The following is a 20,584-nucleotide window of genomic DNA, read 5'->3' on the forward strand; positions in this document are numbered from 1 at the left end:
TGGGGCCTGAACTCTGGGACTGGGCACTGTCCTTCAGCTCTTCAGCTCAAGGCTAGCGCTCTACCACTTGAGCCACAGCACCACTTCCGGTTTTTTTCTTTTTGCTTATGTGGTGCTGAGGAATCGAACCCCGGGCCTCATGCATGCAAGGCAAGCGCTCTACCACTGAGCCACCTTCCCAGCCCCCACTAACAAATTTTCTTGTCCAAAGGAATCTGAACTTATTTTTACTAAAAGCCTACCCTAACCAACTTTTCTCAACCCACTGTCACAATGCAAGCCATCTAGCATCCATACCACAGATTAATTGTGACACTCTGTCAGAATAATTCTGTCAGAAGAATAGTATAAACACACTAGGCACCTGTTTTTCCCCCAGTACCAGAGTTTTAACTTGGAGTTTTGTATCTGCTCAGCTTCCTTGCTAGATACTCTGCCACTTGAGCCAGACCTCCAGTCTAGATTTTTGCTGCTTATTTTGGAGCTGGGATCTTTCTGACTTTTCTTTCCAGAATGAACTTGAGTCTTAATCCTCTGGATTTAACATGATGAGTAGCTAGGATTGCAAGTGTAAGCTACTAGTACCCAGGTTTCATATCCTTTTCTTCCTTTCTCCCTCTCTTCTTTCCTTCTTTCTTTCCTTCCTTCTTTTTCTTTTCTTGCTTTTATTGCCAGTTACTATTCTAGATAAATCTTGTACAAGATACAAGTTCAAATGGCAACACTCATGATATCTGTAATACTATCTCCTACCATTTATTCAGTATTCATAACATTTTAAGCACTTTCAGTGGCAGGCAAGCATTTTACATGCATTGTTTCATACAGTGCTCACAGTCAGACTTGGCTATGATATAAGTTTCAATCCAATTTTTAAAACAGAGGATAAGTCAGGTGCAGTGGCTCAGAACTGTAATCCTACTCAGGAAGCTGAGATCTGAGGTTCCCCATTGGAAGCCAACTCACGCAGGAAAACCTGTGAAACTCATACTCCATCAAACTACCAAAAAAAAAACCAGCTGTGGAGGTGTGGTAGAGTGCTAGCCTTAAGCAAAAAGTGCTCAGGGTCAACACCCAGGCTCTGAGTTCAAGCCCCAGGACTGGCAACAAAAGAAAGAAGCAGAGAGAGACAGAGAGACAGAGAGAAAGAGAGAGAGATTCAGACAGACAGACAGACAGAGACAGAGACAGAGAGAGTTAACCCATAAGTAACATGGGCTACAAATGGTATTTAGAGGATGTACTGTGAGAGTTCTCTGTGGTAACTCCTTCTAGGCATTTTCCACTCTTAAGAGCAAAATGGAGGGTGGTCCAGCATTTCTATCCCCTCCATTCTACATAAGTCTATTTGTTACAGTGTCTACTTGACAATCACCTTTGGAAGGGCAAATCTACAGCAGTTTCCTCTTTTCAGCTTTATTTTCAAACTTTTCGATATAATGCAACATAATCCCTTCATTCTAACGTTTGGCTGGAACTGAGAATAGCACGATACTAGTATTTCCCTAGCATACACCAGGCCAGGATTCCATTCACAGAACCAAAGAAAAGAATTTGGCTGGATAATCTTTGCATTTTTGGAGAAACTCCAGGTACTTACCCATAATATGGTTTCTCAAGAAATGTGTTATCATAAGCAGTTATCATAAGTCCTCTTTTTCTCTTCTCTAATCTTTAGAAGATATTAATTTGAATCTCTATTAATTTCCTTCCTGTCTGATAAACAAGTATACTGAGAAAATTCAACACAATGAAATAGCGGGGGGGGGGGGGAAATAGCCAGAGGGCCAGGACATATTCTACAAGTCACAAGCTAGAGGAAGTTACAGGTGAGACTAAAAACCATCTAAAACAAATTCAGAATGACATCCAGGTATTGTAAAAACCTGACAGTACTAAATTTTTCTTTGGAAACACTCTCAGATTTGTAACTGAGAAGCTTGTCATAACCAAAGCCACAACAGCATAAATATCAGGTTGGATTATGTTTCAGCCTAAATCACTGTGCTTAGAAGCAAATTGTGTTTCAATTTGCAGCTATAAAATGGAGGTGATGATAGAAGCCTGACACAGGTGTGCTGAGGTTGTTGAAGGTACTCTGAGAATGGTTAATTGCTCTATACACGTGCAAAGGGTTTGCTTTGAAGGGCCTTGCCACTCAGCAAAACTTGAAAATAATTTGCATCATTATACATTTTTTTCATTAATTGAACATTTTATGGTTTATAAACTATTCACTGAATTTTTAACACATACATAGGCATAAAACATTGATACATGATTACTAACAGTAAAAGTGAGGTGAAGAGAAATGATCTAACTACCATAATCAATACAAAAATGAAAAAGAAAAAGAAGCAAAGGACAAGAAAGATGCTTTACGGCTATATCATAACGCATAATGTGGTTCTAAATAAATACCATTTTCCTGCTGGGCATGGGTGCCTCACATCTGTAATGATAGCCACTCAAGAGGCTGAGATACAGAGGAGGATACAAGGCCAGTCCAGGCAAAAAAAGTTTGATAGACTCTATCTCCAAAATAACCAGTAAAAAGCTGGGCTGTAGGCATGGTTCAAGGGGTAAAATATCATCAAAGTAAGTGCAAGGCTATAAGTTCAAATCTGATATTGTTTTAAAAATTGGGAGGGGGCAAAAGCTTATTTAAAGCTAAAGCATCTATCAGAGATGCCTGGGGGATTCTTTTAATAAAGAAGGAGTTGAAGATTGTGTATTTTTATCAAGTATATTATGTGGTAATCTTCCCAGTTGGAATTTCTGTTTGTACTGTCCTTTGAAGTAGTCTCATAAGGCGGAACATTTGTCCTTCTAACAATGCCTGGATTCCTTTGCTAACATTCTTGTAAAAACTGTAACTTTTCTACATGAAAATAATGCATTGTAAATATTTATAAATAATTCAAACTAGCAAAAAAAGGAGGAGGGAGAAATCTCTTTTCTATGCTGACAATGAAGATTCTTTCATACGATCTGAAAAGGACAAAGGCTTCTGATTTTATCTGACTGCAAATAAAGTGAGCAAGTTGCTGAAATACATAATTATCTATTTGGAACATGATACATGGAATTTTGCGATGTTACTAAAGTGGCTTCTATTAAAAGCTAGATTTTATAAGAATGGCCAGTAGACACAGGAAGAAATGCTCAACTTCTCTGGTCATAACAGAAATGCAAATCAAAATAACATTGAGATTCCACCTCACCCCAGTTAGAATAGCTATAACAAAGAAATGTAAAAACAATAGATGTTGGAGGGGATGTGGCCAAAAGGGAACCCTACTGCACTGTTAGTGGGAATGTAAATTTGTTCAACAACTCTGGAAAACAGTATGGAGGTTCCTCAAAAGACTAAACACAGAGATTCCCTATGACCCAGCAATCTCACTTCTGGGCATTTACCCAAATGATCACAAACAAGACCATACTAAAGCTACGAGCACAACAGCATTATTCACCATAGCTAAGATACGGAACCAACTCAGATGCCCCTCAGTAGATGAATGGATCAAGAAAATTATATGTATGTATATATATGAATTCTATGCTTCCATCAGAAAGAATGACACAGCCCCATTTGTTAGGAAATGGAAAGACTTGGAAAAAAATCATATTAAGTGAAGTAAGCCAGACCCAAAGAAATACAGGCCCTATGGTTTCCCTTATTTGCAATAATTTGTATATGCCTAGGATAATCTTATTAGATGAGCAGAAAAGCTCAAAAGCTATATGCATATGACCATATAAGATGATACTGAACAAAATGAACCCCAAGATATGAATACAGGAGGGTTTTATTTGTCAATATTGTTTTTAATGTATTATGTGACTTTTTTGTTTCTTTTGTATGTTCTTCCCCCTATGGTATATCTCCTGTTGTCACTGTATTTGATTGTGGTACCTTGCATCTGTCATGTACATTTATCTATTTTGGGGAGGGGAAGGGGAATAACAAAATGTTGAAACAAAGATATAGGATGACCCATTGCAACAATGAGACTCACATGACACTATGTTGGAAACAAACTTTACAACTTATGGGGAGACAAGAGTGGGGAAGATGGGGGAGGGAAGGGATAATAGGAGAAAAACAGAGGAGTGGGTAACAATGTTCAACAAGAAATGTACTCATTACCTTACTCATGTAACTGTAACCCCATGTACAGCATCTTTACAATAAAGATGTAGAGCATCTTTACAATAAAATATTTTTTAATCTAGATTTTTAAAAAGTGTGGGCATGATTCTCTGTTACCTTTGGCATAAACCAATTTGTTTAATGGTAACTCCTTTGTAAAACCATTTAAAGATAATAATAAAGCAGTTTGAATTTTTTAAAAAAATCAGTGTTGTAAAATATGATACTTCCCATCCACATTTTTAAGATGTCTAACAATAGCAGCCAAACCATTTAGGGTAGGACTTGGGAATACAGAAAATGAGAAAATACAGCAATCAAACTTGAGAGAGAAATGGAAAATACTGTAACTGGATGCTTAACTCATGGCAGGCAAAGAAATTGTTTCCTACATAGAATGTATTGACAAAGAGACCTCAGCTCTAGCAGCACCTTTGCCAGATTATAAGAAGCAACTGAAAAAGTGCTTTCATTGTTCTGTGAAATAATTAAAAGCTGGACACCAAGCACCCCTGCTTTGCATGTGTGCTGTTTGATCTGAGCTTTTCAACACTCACAATTACCCAAAGCTCCAGTGAAGACAGAATTCTCTGATGAGTATCTAAGCTCAGGAGAGTTCATCTGCCAGGAAACTTATTCCTGCTCCTCTCAAGTGGAAGCCATAACAACTTCTTAGGAACTTCTTAGACAGACTAAAATTATGGGCAATCAAGCCACACCTTGGAACTGTTTTAATTATGCATACTTCCCCCTCTTACATTTCTCTATTATTTTTATTAAGTTTTTTATTGTGAAAATACTGTACAGAGGGGTTACAATTACATGAGCAAGGAAATGAGTACATTTCTTACCAAGCATTGTTGCCTCCACCTTTGTTTCCCTTTATCATCCCTGCCCTCTCATTCCCCCCAAACCCCCACCTACCCCCAACCCTGCCAAAGTTGTAAAGTTCATTTTTCGACATAACTTCTTGTACATCTCATTGTTGCAATGGGTCCACCTGTATCCCTATTTATTGCAGCATTATTTACCATAGCTAAGATATGGAATCAACCCAAATGCCCTCAGTAGATGAATGTATCAAGAAAATGTGGTATAAACACACAATGGAATTCTATGGCTCCATCAGAAAGAATGACATTGCCCCATTTGTTAGGAAATGGAAAGACTTGGAAAATATTATATTAAGTGAAGTAAGCCAGGCCCAAAGAAACATAACATAAGTCCCATGGGTTCCCTTATTTGCAATAACTAGTCTATGTCTGAGACAAGCAGAAATGGTCAGATAAGTTGATGTTAGGTGAAATGAACCCCAAGACAAGAACTCAAGTGGTTCTTCTTTCTTGCTATTGTTTCTAACGTATTTATAAGATGATTTCTTTGTTGCTTTGTATGTCCTTCCCCCATGGTATAACCCCTGTTTTCATTGTATTTGATGTTGGTATAATTTGGGGAGGAGAAGGGAAAAAAACATTTCCCTATTTGACCTGAGGCCAAAGTTTGCTCTGTAGAGGACACCTGAAGTTATACTGAAGTGTTGTCTTACCATCTCTGACATGTGATAAATCTCCTTTCGCTGCCCTTCACTATATCTCTTTATTTGGTATATGGGAGTTAGTGGCTTGACCTAACATGGTACTCCTGGAGTTTTAGACTGGGATCTAAAAATCCAGTTTCAAGATAATTTTCATTTAATAGTGTTGTATGATGTTTTTTTAAATATCCTTTTCCTATTGGCATTGATAGCTCACATTGATTTATTTAGCCCTTACTAGGCATCAATTTTTGTGGCATATACTCGATATGGATTAGCTAATTTCCATCTCCCAAACACTAGTAGCTACTACTAGTAATATCTCAACATTGTAAACAAGGCATTCAGAGTTGAGAAAAGAAAAATTCTCAAAGCCCTAAAACTTAAAAAAATAAATATCTATATCAGATTCTAAAGATTATGCTTCTTTAAACATATAATACTCTTTTAATTAATCTCATTCTCACAAGTTCCATTCCCTCATACGTTATCCTTAAGATGATGTTCTAAATTTCATCAGTTCAGGATGTGACTCATGAACACTGACCTCTTGAATAACTAATCTTGTTTCAAGAAGAAGATCCAACATGTATAAAGGTTTGTTTATAGCTTCTGGAATAAAGTCATGCTCAGCATCATAATCAGAGCAGCTTGACATCTAACAACATTCTGATATCAATGCAAGACTTGCTAATAAACTGACGACAGAGTTATGAGTCAAACCAAATTTATTTCTTTGTATACTGGTACTGGGGCGTGAACCCAGGATTGTCCCTTAGCTTTTTCTGTCAAGACTAGCCCCCCCCCCACCATTTGACCCACTCCCTCCCTTCTTGCTTTTTTGTGGTTAAATGGAGAGAATAGACCCATGGACTTTTCTGCTCAGGCTTGCTTCGAACCACAGTCCTCAGATCTCAGCCTCCTGAGTAGCTAAGATTGCAAGGGTGAGGCATCAGCACCCAAAACTAATTTACTTTTGATGATAAATGGAAAATAACATGTCCTGCAATGGAGTAACTCATAAAGCATGCTGGAGATGATTTTATGTATATTCAAAAACCAAAGGACTTTGAACAAGACAAATTGATTCTGTTTATTACTACCCAAATAGTATAAGTCATTTCCTTCAAAAATACACAAGAGTGGCTGGGAAGGTGGCTCAGTGGTAGAGTGCTGCCTCACATGCACAAGGCTCTGGGTCAATTCCTCAGCACCACATAAGCCGAAAAAAGCTGCAAGTGGTGCTGTGGCTCAAGTGGTAGGGTGTTAGCCTTGAGCTGAAGAGCTGAGGGACAGCACCCAGGCCCAGAATTCAGCCCCCATGACCAACAAAAAAAATACACAAGGAATTTAGGCACATGCTGAAGATGTATGTAACTGAAATATGGGTAGGATTTCTTTTGAACAAATACACCATAACATTCAGTTATACATGAGATTTCATTTGCATCCCTGCTCAGTTTGCATACAAACATTGATATGCATTAATACTTATTGAACATTTTCAATAAATCATATTAAACTACAAGTAGTCATAATTCTTCTAAGCTGATTTCTCATATGACATCCTGAGTTCATCCAGCTAATAAGTTTCCTCACGTGCTGTCAAAACTAGAATATTTGGTTTGAAGTTATTACAACAGCAACCAGGTTTATGGTATTAATATTTAAAGCTGTTTGCACATTTCAGAGTTTGTCCCTGATCTGATTATATCAGTGCTTAATAATTTTATAATTCTATCCAACAAACCACCCACAAGCTCATTAAAAATAACTAATTAAAAAAGTACAAGCTATTTTTCCAATAAGCCATCAATTAGGAAATATTTCTTAAAACAAGTCAAATTGTTATTATTAACTATACCTTATATTCTAGGCAAATGAAGTCACAGCTGAAGAGCAAAGTACTATCTTGAAAAGCAACACTGCTTTGGAATTAACAAAACAATCTCATTTTTGTTCCAACACTCCTCTACACTCCCCAGATGCTCCCAAATTCTTGTTTTCAGAAACACAGTATGTTCTGTACCCAAACTGTTCACATCATGTAACTACTTCAAAAGTAAGGAATAGGGTGTGCTCACATTGTTAATACTCATTAAAAACAGAACACAAACTGTACAACAGAAGGTTTTATAACCCTTCAAGTTTGTTCCACCATTTTACTGATTTATATCTGCAAGAGCACGGAAATACAATGTTGGATTATAAGGTTAACCTCTAGTTATGGGAAGGAATGTTAGCAAAACAATTAAGTACTTTTATCGTGTATTTATTACTCAACAATTATTCTGAGGAGCCAAATACTGTTATAGGCACTGAGCATATGGCAATTAACAAGAATAAGTGCCCAATTCCATTTCTGGTATGGGAGACAGATGATAAGCACTTCAGATAATTACAAGCTATATAAAGGAAAGGAATGTAAGATAATGTGTAAGAGAAGGTAAAATGAATAAAGAATGCCTCTTGGTAAAAATGACATTAAGGACTGGAATGAAGGATATAAGGGAAGACTCGACCATGTAGAAGAAAGAACACATTGCAAATCTCTAAGACTGGAATAAACTTAGTAGTCATTACTAAGTTGGAAGAGAATCTTGCCAATATAGGCAGACATTGGACCATTTTAATAAATTTACCACTTATTTTCTGTGAAATGAGAATCACTTAGGTTGTCGTAAACAGTGACTTGGTATAAATTACATTTTAAAGGACTATTATATGGAAGGAAAATTTAGAGGCATAGTCTAGGCTAGCACAGACAATTACTCAAACCAAGTTTATAGCAGTGGCATGCATATAGAATGTCTTGCTGCATTGTGTGTAGAGTCTTATAAGCCTCTATTTTTGGCCAAAGTAACTAGATATGTTTATGGTGATGAGGATGGTGATCCAGACCCAAACCTTTAAATCTACCAGAGGAAAATGTAAGCGAACTCTGATTTATAGGCACAAGTATATATTTTCTGAATAAGTATCTAGATGCCCAGGGAATAAAAGCAAGAATTGGCAAATGGGACTACATCAAACTAAAGAGCTCCTGCACAGCAAAAGAAACAGTTACCAGAACCAAGACACAGTCACAGGATGGGAGAAAAATGTTGCCAGCTTTCATCAGATGATATATTAATAGCCAGAATACATGAAGAACTCAGAAAGAAAAACAAATGATCCAATTAATAGATGGGCAATTTATGCTTATAATCCTAGCTACTTGGGAGGCTGAGATCTGAGGATTGCAGTTGGAAGCCAGCCTGGACAGGAAAGTGAAACTCTTATCTTCAATAAACTCAGAAAAAGCCAGAAGTGGCATTATGGCTCAAATGGTAAAGCACTAGCCTTGAGCACCAAAAGTCTCAGGACAGCACCCAGTCCCTGAATTCAAGCCCCAACCAGCATGCATGCACACACAAACAGACACACAGACACACACACACACACACACACAGAGAGAATTGTATGGATTTCTGAAAAGTGACCAAGTAAACTGTAAATCTGTTGGATTGCTTATATGTGACTTAAGCCTGATTAAAATATTTGATATAAAAATAAATGGGCGTTCAAACTGAATAGACAGTACTCAGAAGCAGCAACACAAATGAATGATCAATACATGAAGACATTTGTTACATCCCTAGCTATAAAGGAAATGCAAAACATAAGCCACATTAATATGCCATCTCACCCCACTAACAAATGCTAGCCAGGATTTGGGGTGGGGGGAATAGAACCCTTATAGATCATAGGTGGAAATGTATAGTAATATGACCACTCTATAGAAATTAGTACAGGGATTCTTCAGAAAATTAAAAACATGCCTGCTTTATGACTCCACCCTACCACTATATACAAAGGATATTACAAAGGATACAGATGAATAACAAGATGGAGTAAAGGCAGAGGGAAGGGTATATGAGAAGAGGCACAAAACTTCCATGCCCTGGCTATTCATCTAATCTTCTAAATTTATTTTCTTCAGCAACTAATCAAAATAACTTCAATTATCTTTAATAAGAAAATTGAGCATTGGAGATGGTTTTAGTGGTAAGGCACCAACCAATGAGAGAAAACAAGTGTCAGATGGCAAATCCAAGTCCCGGTCTTCGACAAGGAAAAATTAAACTTAAAATATTTTTCATTTAAGTCTAGAAATATAACAAGTTCTGAACCAAAAGAATACAAGAAATTCCAGTTCAGGTTCTGCTTTCAAAATACAGAAAAGAAAGAGCATAAAATTTTAATTAGATTTTGAAAACTTAGAAGGATCAAACAATATAGCTGAGCATACTCTGAGAGTTCCATGAGTGTTTAACTACAGATAACATTATTTTTTGAAATTCTGGATTATATAGGCAGTCTACATGGAATGTGGACTATGAGCACAGAATCGTTTCACTTTCTTTTGTTTTTCAATTTCTTATAGTATGCTTTTCCTTCCTGTCCCTGTCTTTTCTCTTTCTTACTTTTCTTTTTCCTTTTTCTCATTTTTTCCTTTTTTACTGATTATATACATCAGATTGTGCCTTGCCCTTAGTTATTTAGGTACCAATGTCAATATGAAATGACTTGCTACCTTGATCATGCAAGGAGGAAATCAGTAAACATTGAGAATAACCAGGCACACATAAATTTATCACAATTATCAAGACACATTACAAAACAAGGAACAGTTGAACCACCATATATTGGACATATCAAACCTATTAGACACATCAGAGTAAACCAAAGACACACAGACACACACAAGGACAGACACTTCAAACTTTAGCACAGTATAGCAACATATAACTTTGCATGGTCTATATCAGTGTATTCCTCACAGGCTACCCAGGAGATTACCCTGGGTGTGATTACTTGAAGTGTGATTTGAGTATTATACAACCTGGCAATTAAGATTGAAATTTTAAAAATAAAGAATTTCCATGGTAATGATTCCAAGTGAAACAAAGAATAATCATGGCAGTAAAGTTGATAAAACTGATGTCACTTGAGAATCTGTTGACATTCAATAAATATGGATGTTGCAGAAACCCATAAACTTTACAGTCTATGCTAATGGCAGGAGATGCTTCAAAAATCAATGCTTTCTTTTCTACTAAATGGAAATTAATAAATGTTTGGATCACTAGTTGTCTTTATTTTTTAAATACTAGGGCAATTCTTTCTTTTCTTTTTCTTCTTTCCTCTCCCCCCTTTTATTTCTTTTGAGATAGGATATCATTATGTAGATCAGGATGACTTCAAACCACTAAGATCTCAAACAGACCAAGCTAGAACTTAGGGTCTTCCTATCCAAGCTACAGGAGTGCTGTTATTACAAATATTTACTGTCATATCAGGCAATACATTTATCTGCATTAGGGAAGGGAAGAGGAAGAACAAAATGGTGGGACAAAGGACAAAGGGAGAACCAAGGTAACAGAGAAACAAGACAATATGTTGGAAATGATCTGTACAACTTGGAGGGGTGACTGGGGAGGGAAAGTGGGAGAAAAATGAGGGAGGGGGTAACAAGTTCAACAAGAAATGTACTCACTGCCTTACTTATGTAATTATACCTCCTCTGTACATCACCTTGACAATAAACTTAAAATAATAAAAAAGCAAATAATAAAATAAAAATACATTTTCACTAGCTCTTTGGCTTCAGAATAATATTTTTCATATATCACTTAGAGATTAAACCCATCTTGTAAGCATAAGCTTACTTTTAAAAAGTATTTATGATCCCTAGACGTATTTTTATTCATATATGATAGAGTTTTATAGTTGTTCAATCAAGTGATTGTTTTTCCTACTTTAAAAGGACTAATGCTTAAAAACTTTCTGCTTAGAAGCTCATAATATTTTAATCCAAAGTAGTCTGCTTACATCCTTCTTTCCTTCCTTCCTTCCTTCCTTCCTTCCTTCCTTCTCCTTTCCTTCTTTCCTTCCTTCCTTCCTTCTTTCTTTTTGTACGGGTCATGGGACTTGAACTCAGGTCGGTCCTAGGTGCTTTCCTTGATCTTTTCATTTTCCTCAAGTCTAGTCCTCCACCACTTGAGCCACACCTATATTTCCAGCATTTGTTTGGAGATTAGTTGGAGATAGGAGTCGCACTATTTTATAATTTTTTATTGTGAAAATACCATACAGAGGAGTTACAATTACATGGACAAGATAATGAGTACATTTCTTATCAAGTATTGTTGTCTCTTCCTTTGTTTCCCCTTCCCATCCCTTCCCATCCCCCCCACACCCCCCACCCCACACCACCAAAGTTGCAAAGTTCGTTTTTAAGTGAAGTAAGCCAGGCCCAAAGAAACATAGGCCATATGGTTTCCCTTATTTGCAATAACTAGTATATGTCTGAGACAAGCAGCAAAGGTCAGATAAGTTGATGTTAGGTGAAATGAACCCCAAGATGTTTTTTTCTTTCATGCGATTGTTTCTAACATATTTATAAGATGATTTCTTTGTTGCATTGTTTGTCCCTCCCCCACGGCATAATCTTTGCTTTCACTGACTTTCTTGACTGGACTGGCTTCAAACCTTGATCCTCAAATCTCTGCCATCTGAGTAGCTAGGATTATAGGCAAGAGCCACTGGAGCCCAGCTATTACCTATTTCTTGATGTTTTTGATAGCTACTTTGGGGCCTAGGCTATAAAGTTTCCTAAGTAACTTTTGAGTTTTTTCATTAAATCACAACCTCAGACTTTATTTTTATAATTTGTGCCTATAACCTTCAACTCAGTTTATTGTATTAGTGTTGACATAGTCATAAGCATAGGTCCAGTCTCTCATTTCTTAGCAACTTCCTGAGTTTCCATTTTTTGCTCAGTAATATGGATATCCCATGCTCTTACATCTATTGACAGGGCAGAAAAAAATAAAGTGGGAGTCTTAGCCGAATGCTGGTGGCTCATGCCTGTAATCCTAGCTACTCAGGAGGCTGAAATCTAAGAATCATGGTTCAAAACCAGCCCAGGCAGGAAAGACCATAGGACTCTTATCTCCAGAAAAAGCTGGAAGTGGCCCTGTGGCTCTAGTGGTAGAGCATTAGCCTTGAGCAAAAGGAAGCTCAGGGACAGTGCTCAGGCCCTGAGTTCAAGCTCCAGGAGTGGCCTCCAAATAAATGAGTAGATAAATAAAACAAAATGTGAGTTTTCTAGTGAGTTACTTGTATAGATGTGGATTGAGCAGAGGTGCACCGAGATTATTATATCCCTAGTATTTATTATCTTCTTCTTCTTAGAGGTAACAGAATGTCCAAGTTTTAGAAGGGTACATGGTCACACAAAATGAGGATTATATTTCTAAGTGTCATTTCAGTTACAGGTAGCATGTGATTCAAGTACTGGCCTACAAGATGCAAATGAGAATTTTAGCTCAAATCTCTGAGTATGATCCTACCTGTTGGAGTGTAGTCTTGGTTATTGAGTCTCCTTTGAACAAGCAAGAAGAAGGAACACTCTGGATATGTCAAAACAATCAGTTTAGAACTGTCCCAATCCTCTGTTGACCTCATAGAATAAAGCTTCATATTTTTGTGCATTGCTGCTCTAGCTAGCCCCAGGGAGTTATGTGAGAGCAAACTACAGTGCTTTCTTAGTTAAATAGAATCTGTAACTTAAAACTAAAGAGATATTTAGCAATGTGTATAAAAATATCTGCAAAGTTCATATCATTTTACCTCCAAATTTCCAAGTAATCTAAGAAGAATGCACTTACACAGTCTCATTCCTCATTTTCAACATAAACTTTAAGTCTGAAGCTCAAGCAGCATTCCTGTGAAGGCCATATTTAGCCTGCACCACACTTCCTTTGGTTCTCATCAAGTGCCTAGGAAAGACACCACACTGATCCACTCCACTTTCAATTATTAAAACATTCAAAAATACTGACATGAGAAAATATACCACATAGGTCCTCAAGTTACTTCTCTGGCCTCAGGGAATTCTGCTACTGTGACAGGAACCATAGAAGCTCTTCCCCCACTAGCAGTTGTCACAGTTTTCTGAATAATGTCTTGATGGGGTGCTCACATGTTTTTTATTCTATCATGTCTCTGTGTTCCAAATGGTTAATAGCTCATCCTATTTGTTTATTATCAGGATACCCTGGAGTTCAAGTTTTCTGTCAATGAATCAATGCTAAGTCTATCAAGTATGTACATGGATTTTACCGCAGAAGTGTTAAAGAAGATAGCTGATTCCATGATCACAGTTTAATCGTTGCTGGATGAGTAAAGTCAACCATGTCTAGAGAAAAAAGAGTTAATTTAATACAGTTAAATTTATAGATGATGGCTTTTCCTTTAACCAACTACCCACAAGATAATAGTATGTAACATCTCTTATCCCCTAAACTGTCACCTCATTCCTTACAAGAAGATGTGATGCTTTACAGGAGTTCCTCAATCCTCTTTAATTTCTTGCTATTTACACCATAAAAATAATGAGGTATATATACAAATTTATAAACATATATTTGACTTCCACCCTCTATCACTATGGCTGATATACAGACACAGAAAGAGGTCAGTGCAAGTCATCTTGGCTTGGGTTTTAAAGTATATCCATCGTGATTATTTTCCAGTTTTGAAAATGTTTCACTTCACAAATTTGTCTATTTTTTCCCAAATCTATTCTGGATTTTGCCTCATCCCTTTCTCTTTCTGGAAGTATTGGGGTTTGAGCTCATAACTTTGAACTTGCTAGCAAGGCACTGTAACTACTTGAGCCATGCCTCAAGCCAATTTTGCTCTGGTTATTATTTAGAAGTCTCTTTTTTTTTCCTGGACCAGCCTGAACCACAATCATCCTATTTATGTTTCCCACCATGGATAGGATGACAAGGATGCCACAAAATCCAGGTTTTTCTGTTAAGATGGAATATCCCAAACATCTTTTAGAACAGGATTTCCTGGATTCATGATTCTTCCTATCTCAACTTCCCATGTGTATGCCACCTTCCCAGATAATGGTTGAGGAGAAGAATCTTACAAGCTTTTTGCTCAGACTAGCCATGAATTGTGATCCTCTCAGTCAATATTACAGGCAAGAACCACAGGTACCTGGCTTGCCTTATTCCCATCTTCATTCAATCTAGATCAGCTTCCATCAGCCAAATTCAGATTGACCTCTGCCTGTTTTATCATAACACTCGGACAATACCCAACCCTAGAATCAGCTCAGATTCTCTCTGTGCCTCTACTTTAGTAGGTAATTTCTGATGACCGAAATCCCATAATAAATTACTTACATGATGAATCTATGACATTCAATTCTAAATAAGCCCACAGTATTATTCAAAAGCCTTATTACAAATCTATTCAAATTCATTGCATTCTTTTCTCAACATTCTGTTGCTCTTTATTATCCTCTTTCCTCTAATTTTAAATTGTTTTAGCATTATTATCTTTAAGCAGATGAACAAAGGAGTTGCCATTTAACAGTTTATGGATATATCTTCATTAATGTCTCCACTTTCAACATGCTCACCCATTTCTCCTCTACCCAGCCCTTCCCTCACTCTTCTAAATTTTCTAGGATTCATGTTGGATTCTTGATTGCATGCACCTCCTCTTCTCTTCATTTGTCCACTCCTTTTCCCCTTGACTCCATGCCACCCCTTTCAAGTACCTACTTGCTGGTATTTTATTTTGCTGAACTGTGACTTTGCTTTTCTAAGGAATTATGTTATCTGAGTTCTCTCCAAGCCAGCATCATTCCATTCTTGATAAGTAGAAACTTCTCACCAGTCCTCTCCTTTTCATCCATCTTAGCACAAGACCTGGCCTCTTTAAGAACAAGCTAGAAAGTATTAGATGAAAATTCCTTCATTTTTCTCATTTGAAACAAGAATCTTCATACATTCTCCCTTCCTTTCCTCTTGTTATTATGAAAGATATACAGTTTCTATTGTCTAAGGTAAAAGTCTTCACAATACTTTGAATTCCAAAGATTTACAAATCTTTTTTTTGGGGGGGGGGAGTTCCAGTCGTGGGCTTGAACTCTGGGCCTGGGTGCTGTCCCTCAGCTCTTCAGCTCAAGGCTAGCGCTCTACCACTTGAGCCACAGTGCTACTTCTGGCTTTTTTTTTCTGCTTATGTGGTGCTGAGGAATGGAACCCAGGACCTCATGCATGCAAGACAAGCACTCTACCACTGAGCCACCTTCCCAACCCCTCAGAAATCTTATACTTTATTTTTTTCTCCTCTGTAATATATCTTCAGAATACATAAAATAAACAGATGGATGTGCACATATTAGCAGGGCACATGCCATTTGCATTACACATGCTCATTTAACCCTTCCTTTTTTAAATAAGTTTTTTTAATTGTGTAAACACCATACATAGGGGTTACAATTACATGAGTAAGGTAATAAGTACATTTCTTATCAAGCATTGTTTTTACCGTACTAGCCCTGCCCTCCTATCTCCATGACTGTACTCCTGCCCACTCCGCCAAAGTTGTAAAGTTTGTTTTTCAACATAGCATTTTGTACATCTCATTGTTGCAATGGGTCCACCTGTATCCTTATTTAAACAATTTGGGTTTTTTTCCCTTCCCCTCCCCAAATTATACCAAAATCAAATACAGTGAAAGCAGGCGTTATACCATGGGGGAGGGACATACAAAGCAAAAAACAATCACCTTATAAATATGTTAGAAACAATAGCAAGAAAGAAAAAACCACTTGTGTCCTTATCTTGGAGTTCATTTCGCGTAACATCATCTTTTTTCGGGGGAGGGGTCCGGTCGTGGGGCCTGAACTCTGGGCCTGGGCACTGTCTCTCAGCTCTTCAGCTCAAGGCTAGCGCTGTACTACTAGAGCCACAACGCCACTTCCGGCTTTTTCTTTTTGCTTATGTGGTGCTGAGGAATTGAACCCAGGGCCTCGTGCATGCAAGGCAAGCACTCTAACTGAGCCACCTTCCCAGCCCCTAACATCATCTTATCTGACCTTTTCTGCTTGTCTCAGACATATACTAGTTATTGCAAATAAGGGATACCATGGTACCTATGTTTCTTTGGGCCTGGCTTACTTCACTTAATATAATTTTTCCTTTTTATTTATTTTTGTTGGTCACGGGATTTGAACTCTGGGCACTGGGAGCTGTCTCTGAGCTCTTTTGCTCAAGGTTAGCTCTCTACCACTTCAGGCCACAGCACTACTTTCAGTTTTATGGTGATTAATTGGAGATAAGAGTTTCTGCCCAGGATAGCTTCAAACTATCATCCTCAGATCTCAGCTTGCTGAGTACCTAAGATTACAGGTGTGAACCACCAGTACTCAACTTTACACTATCCTTAAAAGTAAAGCCAAACTACCTGTCCACAGGGTTGCCTTCAGTTACTGCTCCAATACTTCCAACTTCTTCAAACCAAATTTCCAGAAAGTTGTCTACATTTGTCATACATTCCCTTTATTCTTTATAATTCCAGTCTTTTCTGGGGTCTGACTTCATTTAATCACTAATCCATGATTCTCCCAACAGGTCTCTCCAGATAACTGTTATCTGATGTTATTTCCAATGTTACTGAATACAATCTCATTTATCTCTCAGCAACATTTCCCAATTTGCCAACATCATTGACATATATTTCTCTCCATTGTTTCTGACAATTTTTCCTTCTTCATCTCTGGCCACTCATTTTATTTCATTGTCAGGCTTACCCTTGACTTATTCTAATAGTAACTTTCAGAGCTCTTTAATCTTTTTGTAAGACCTTCATCTCTACTTAGTCTATGTTCTCCACAGGTAATTGTACTCACCCCTACAGCCTATGACTTTGAAATGTGTATCTCCCACCTGAACTACTAACCAATAGTTTTCTCAAGATCCTCACTTGTAAGTCTTAAATGTACCTCAAATGCAAGATATCAAGTGCTAAATCACAATCTTCCATCTGAAATCAGTGCTCTTGTAGCTTCTTTTCAATACTATAAGCCAGAAATCAAAGAAGCACCTCATGTATACATCTACATCCCTAGTGTCTAATCTATACATATTCCTAAAACTACTTATATCCATCTCCTCTCCCATGCTAGTCAAATCACCACCATAACTACATAATCTCTCTGGACAATAGCTTTGTAGAACATGTCCCTAAGTTTACTCTGCTCCCACCCCATCTTTTCTACATCACAGGCAGAGTGCATATATTTGGTTTTTTGTGCAAATTTTATTATGTAACTTAACCTGCATTTTCATATTACAGTAAGTCAATTTCAGGCTCATAAACTAGCACATTGGGTATATTCTTACTGTATTTGTCACCTGTTTTCTTTTTTCTCATCCACCCCTCCCATTACCCTCTTATAACTCATTTCCCCTGTGGTATTCATTTGGTTTAAACTGTCTGTTAATTGTTCAAAAAATTTATTCCATGGAAATCCATTCATGCATATATGAAAGTTAACTAGATCATGAATGTAAGCATATGCCAGAATGTGTGATTGTATAGAAGGTTGGGTTTTAATTCTAAGGTCCACATATGAAAGAAAACGTGTCATTTGTCTTTCTGGAACTAGCTTCCTCCTCTCAGGAAGGGGGAAATATAAATGAGTCTGGGAAGGAAGAACAGACAGGATGGGGGAGAATAATGGAAAAGATGACTTTAAACAGAAAACACTAGTCACTTAAAGGGACATGTTAAATTATAATCCCCTTGTACAAACTTTTAAAGTTCAGAAAAATAAAACTAAATAATAAAAGAAACCTCAAATGTGTCCTAACACTTTCACTGGTTTTGCATTGTTCTACAGAACAGTTGATAATTATAATGACAGCTCATAATTCAATGTGCTCACAGTGTACCAGTGATTCTCTGAGCACTTCACTGTATTCACTCACTTAATCCTTTCTACAGCATAGGGTACAGACTGACATCATCTCATTTTACTAATAAGGTAACCCGAGGCAGAGACAAACTGCATGATTATCTCCAAGCCTCATTAGCCAGCAAGTAATGGAGCCAAGATTCAAAGATGTCTTTTCAGATGTTGTACATTTAACCTCTATGTGGTTATTGTTCTTCATAAAATATCATAAACTTTACCATGGAAGTCAAGGCTTTCAGCTTTCTGGACCTTACTAACACATTTGAGTTCATTACTTACTTGTAAGTCTTGAAAAGGAGGATTTTGTTTTCTCCCTAAGACTTTGCCCATGCAGTTCCACTTAGAGCAATCCTGCTTCATCTGACCTCAACATTGACATTACTCCTAGCCATTGAGATTTCACTGACGTACTTACAACTTTCTAGACATGTTAGCTTATTCAACCTGGATTATGTGCATATCCTCCATTCTGATTAATAAAATGTTAGGTAATGAAGTTCTGCAATGATTTTAGTAATTTCACTCACCACTTAGTAAAATAGACAACCAAAGCTGGGCACCAATGACTAACACCTATAATCCTAACTACTTAGGAGGCTGAGATCTGAGGATCATGGTGAGAAGCCAAACTGGGCAGAAAAGACCATGACACTCTTATCTCAGATAAACTACTCAAAAATGCCAGAAGTAGCACTGTGGAGCCGGGTGCTGGTGGCTCATGCCTGTAATCCTAGCTACTCAGGAGGCTGAGATCTGAGGATCGCGGTTCAAAGTCAGCTCGGGCAGGAGGGACCGTGAGACTCCTATCTCCAATAAACCACCAGAAAACCGGAAGTGGCGCCGTAGCTCAAGTGGTAGAGAGCTCGCCTTGAGTTCAAGCCCCACGGCCGACCAAAAAAAAAAAAAAGAAGTAGCACTGTGGCATGATAGAGCTCCAGCCTTGAATGCAAAGATGCTCAGGGACGGGGCTCAGGCCCTGAGTTCAAGCACCAGTACCAGAAAAAAAATACTAAAAGACAAGTTTGTGACTGGGTGTGGTGCCACACCCCAGTAATATAAGCTACATGGGAGGTGGAGGTAGGAGGATATTGATCCAAGGCTAGCTTAAGGCAAAACATGAAACAATTTAAAAAAACAGACATGGCTAAAATAATAGGACTTTTACAGCAAGTCCTATACAAGAGGCCTTGAGTTCAAACCCCAGTACTGCATATCCACAAAAAGACAAGTATGGGAATTATTTTTTGATAAGCATTTGTGTTTTGCTCTAGGCTTCTTCCCCTTCATTTATTGTTCCTTATCCAACCAGATTCCTCCTCTCCTGTTGCCAGAAGTCCCACAACCCGAGTTCATGGGAGAAATTACGCTTAGGAATGTCAGTGAGGGTCTCAAGAGAACAGATCAAATTCCTTTTAGAGTACTGAGAACAGGGAAAGGGATATATACTTAAGACAAAAATAATTCAAGGGTCTGGTAAGGGTTAGAGGTGTCAGGGAAAATAGAGAACAGCTCAGTATTAGACAGCAGTAGTTTGGGAAGGGAGATAATACTCAGAGGTATTTCTCTGTGTAGTCTGGTCCCTAGAAACAGGAGAGCAATCTCAGCAATGATCCAGTCTCATAAACATACCATAGGAGCAGCAGTAGCACATATGAAACAGCCATTCCATGTTAGGACAATGTGATGCTTCAGGAAGATGCATATCAGGAAGTTGATAGAAGATTAATGATCAATAAATAAAGGGAGTACTCAATATTTTGGGTTGCCAATGCCTCTCTCTAATATTTAAATATATCTACTAGGTGCCTCAAGTATTAAACTGAAAAACCAAATCACAAAGAGTTGATAAAACTCAACATATAAAAGAGACAAACGAATCATATAGTGCTTTATAAGTACATTAAAAACAATAGCAAGAAAAAACCACTTGTGTCCCTGTCTTTGGGTTCATTTCCCCCAACTGTATAACCCTTGTATCTGATACCAGTGCCCTGCATCTTGTATATATATTTTTATAATTTGGGGAAGGAAAGGGAAATAACAAAATGCTTAAATAAGG

General features: G+C 37.6%; 1 protein-coding gene across 4 annotated transcripts in view; it reads right to left on the reverse strand.

The window, feature by feature from the left end:
- The window catches only part of Il13ra2 (interleukin 13 receptor, alpha 2), a 64,326-nt gene that overhangs the window by 23,824 nt on the left and 19,918 nt on the right, over positions 1–20,584 (reverse strand). The window contains exon 1 of one of the 4 annotated variants that reach the window (XM_013035954.1): positions 7,555–7,608. The exons of the other annotated variants lie outside the window; for them this stretch is intronic. The gene's annotated coding sequence lies outside the window, so the exon portion shown is untranslated. Of the gene's footprint in view, positions 1–7,554; positions 7,609–20,584 lie in introns of those variants that run through there. 4 annotated transcript variants of the gene reach the window in all.

This window comes from Dipodomys ordii, unplaced genomic scaffold (assembly GCF_000151885.1).
Source record: "Dipodomys ordii isolate 6190 unplaced genomic scaffold, Dord_2.0 Scaffold233, whole genome shotgun sequence".
Taxonomy (NCBI): domain Eukaryota; kingdom Metazoa; phylum Chordata; class Mammalia; order Rodentia; family Heteromyidae; genus Dipodomys; species Dipodomys ordii.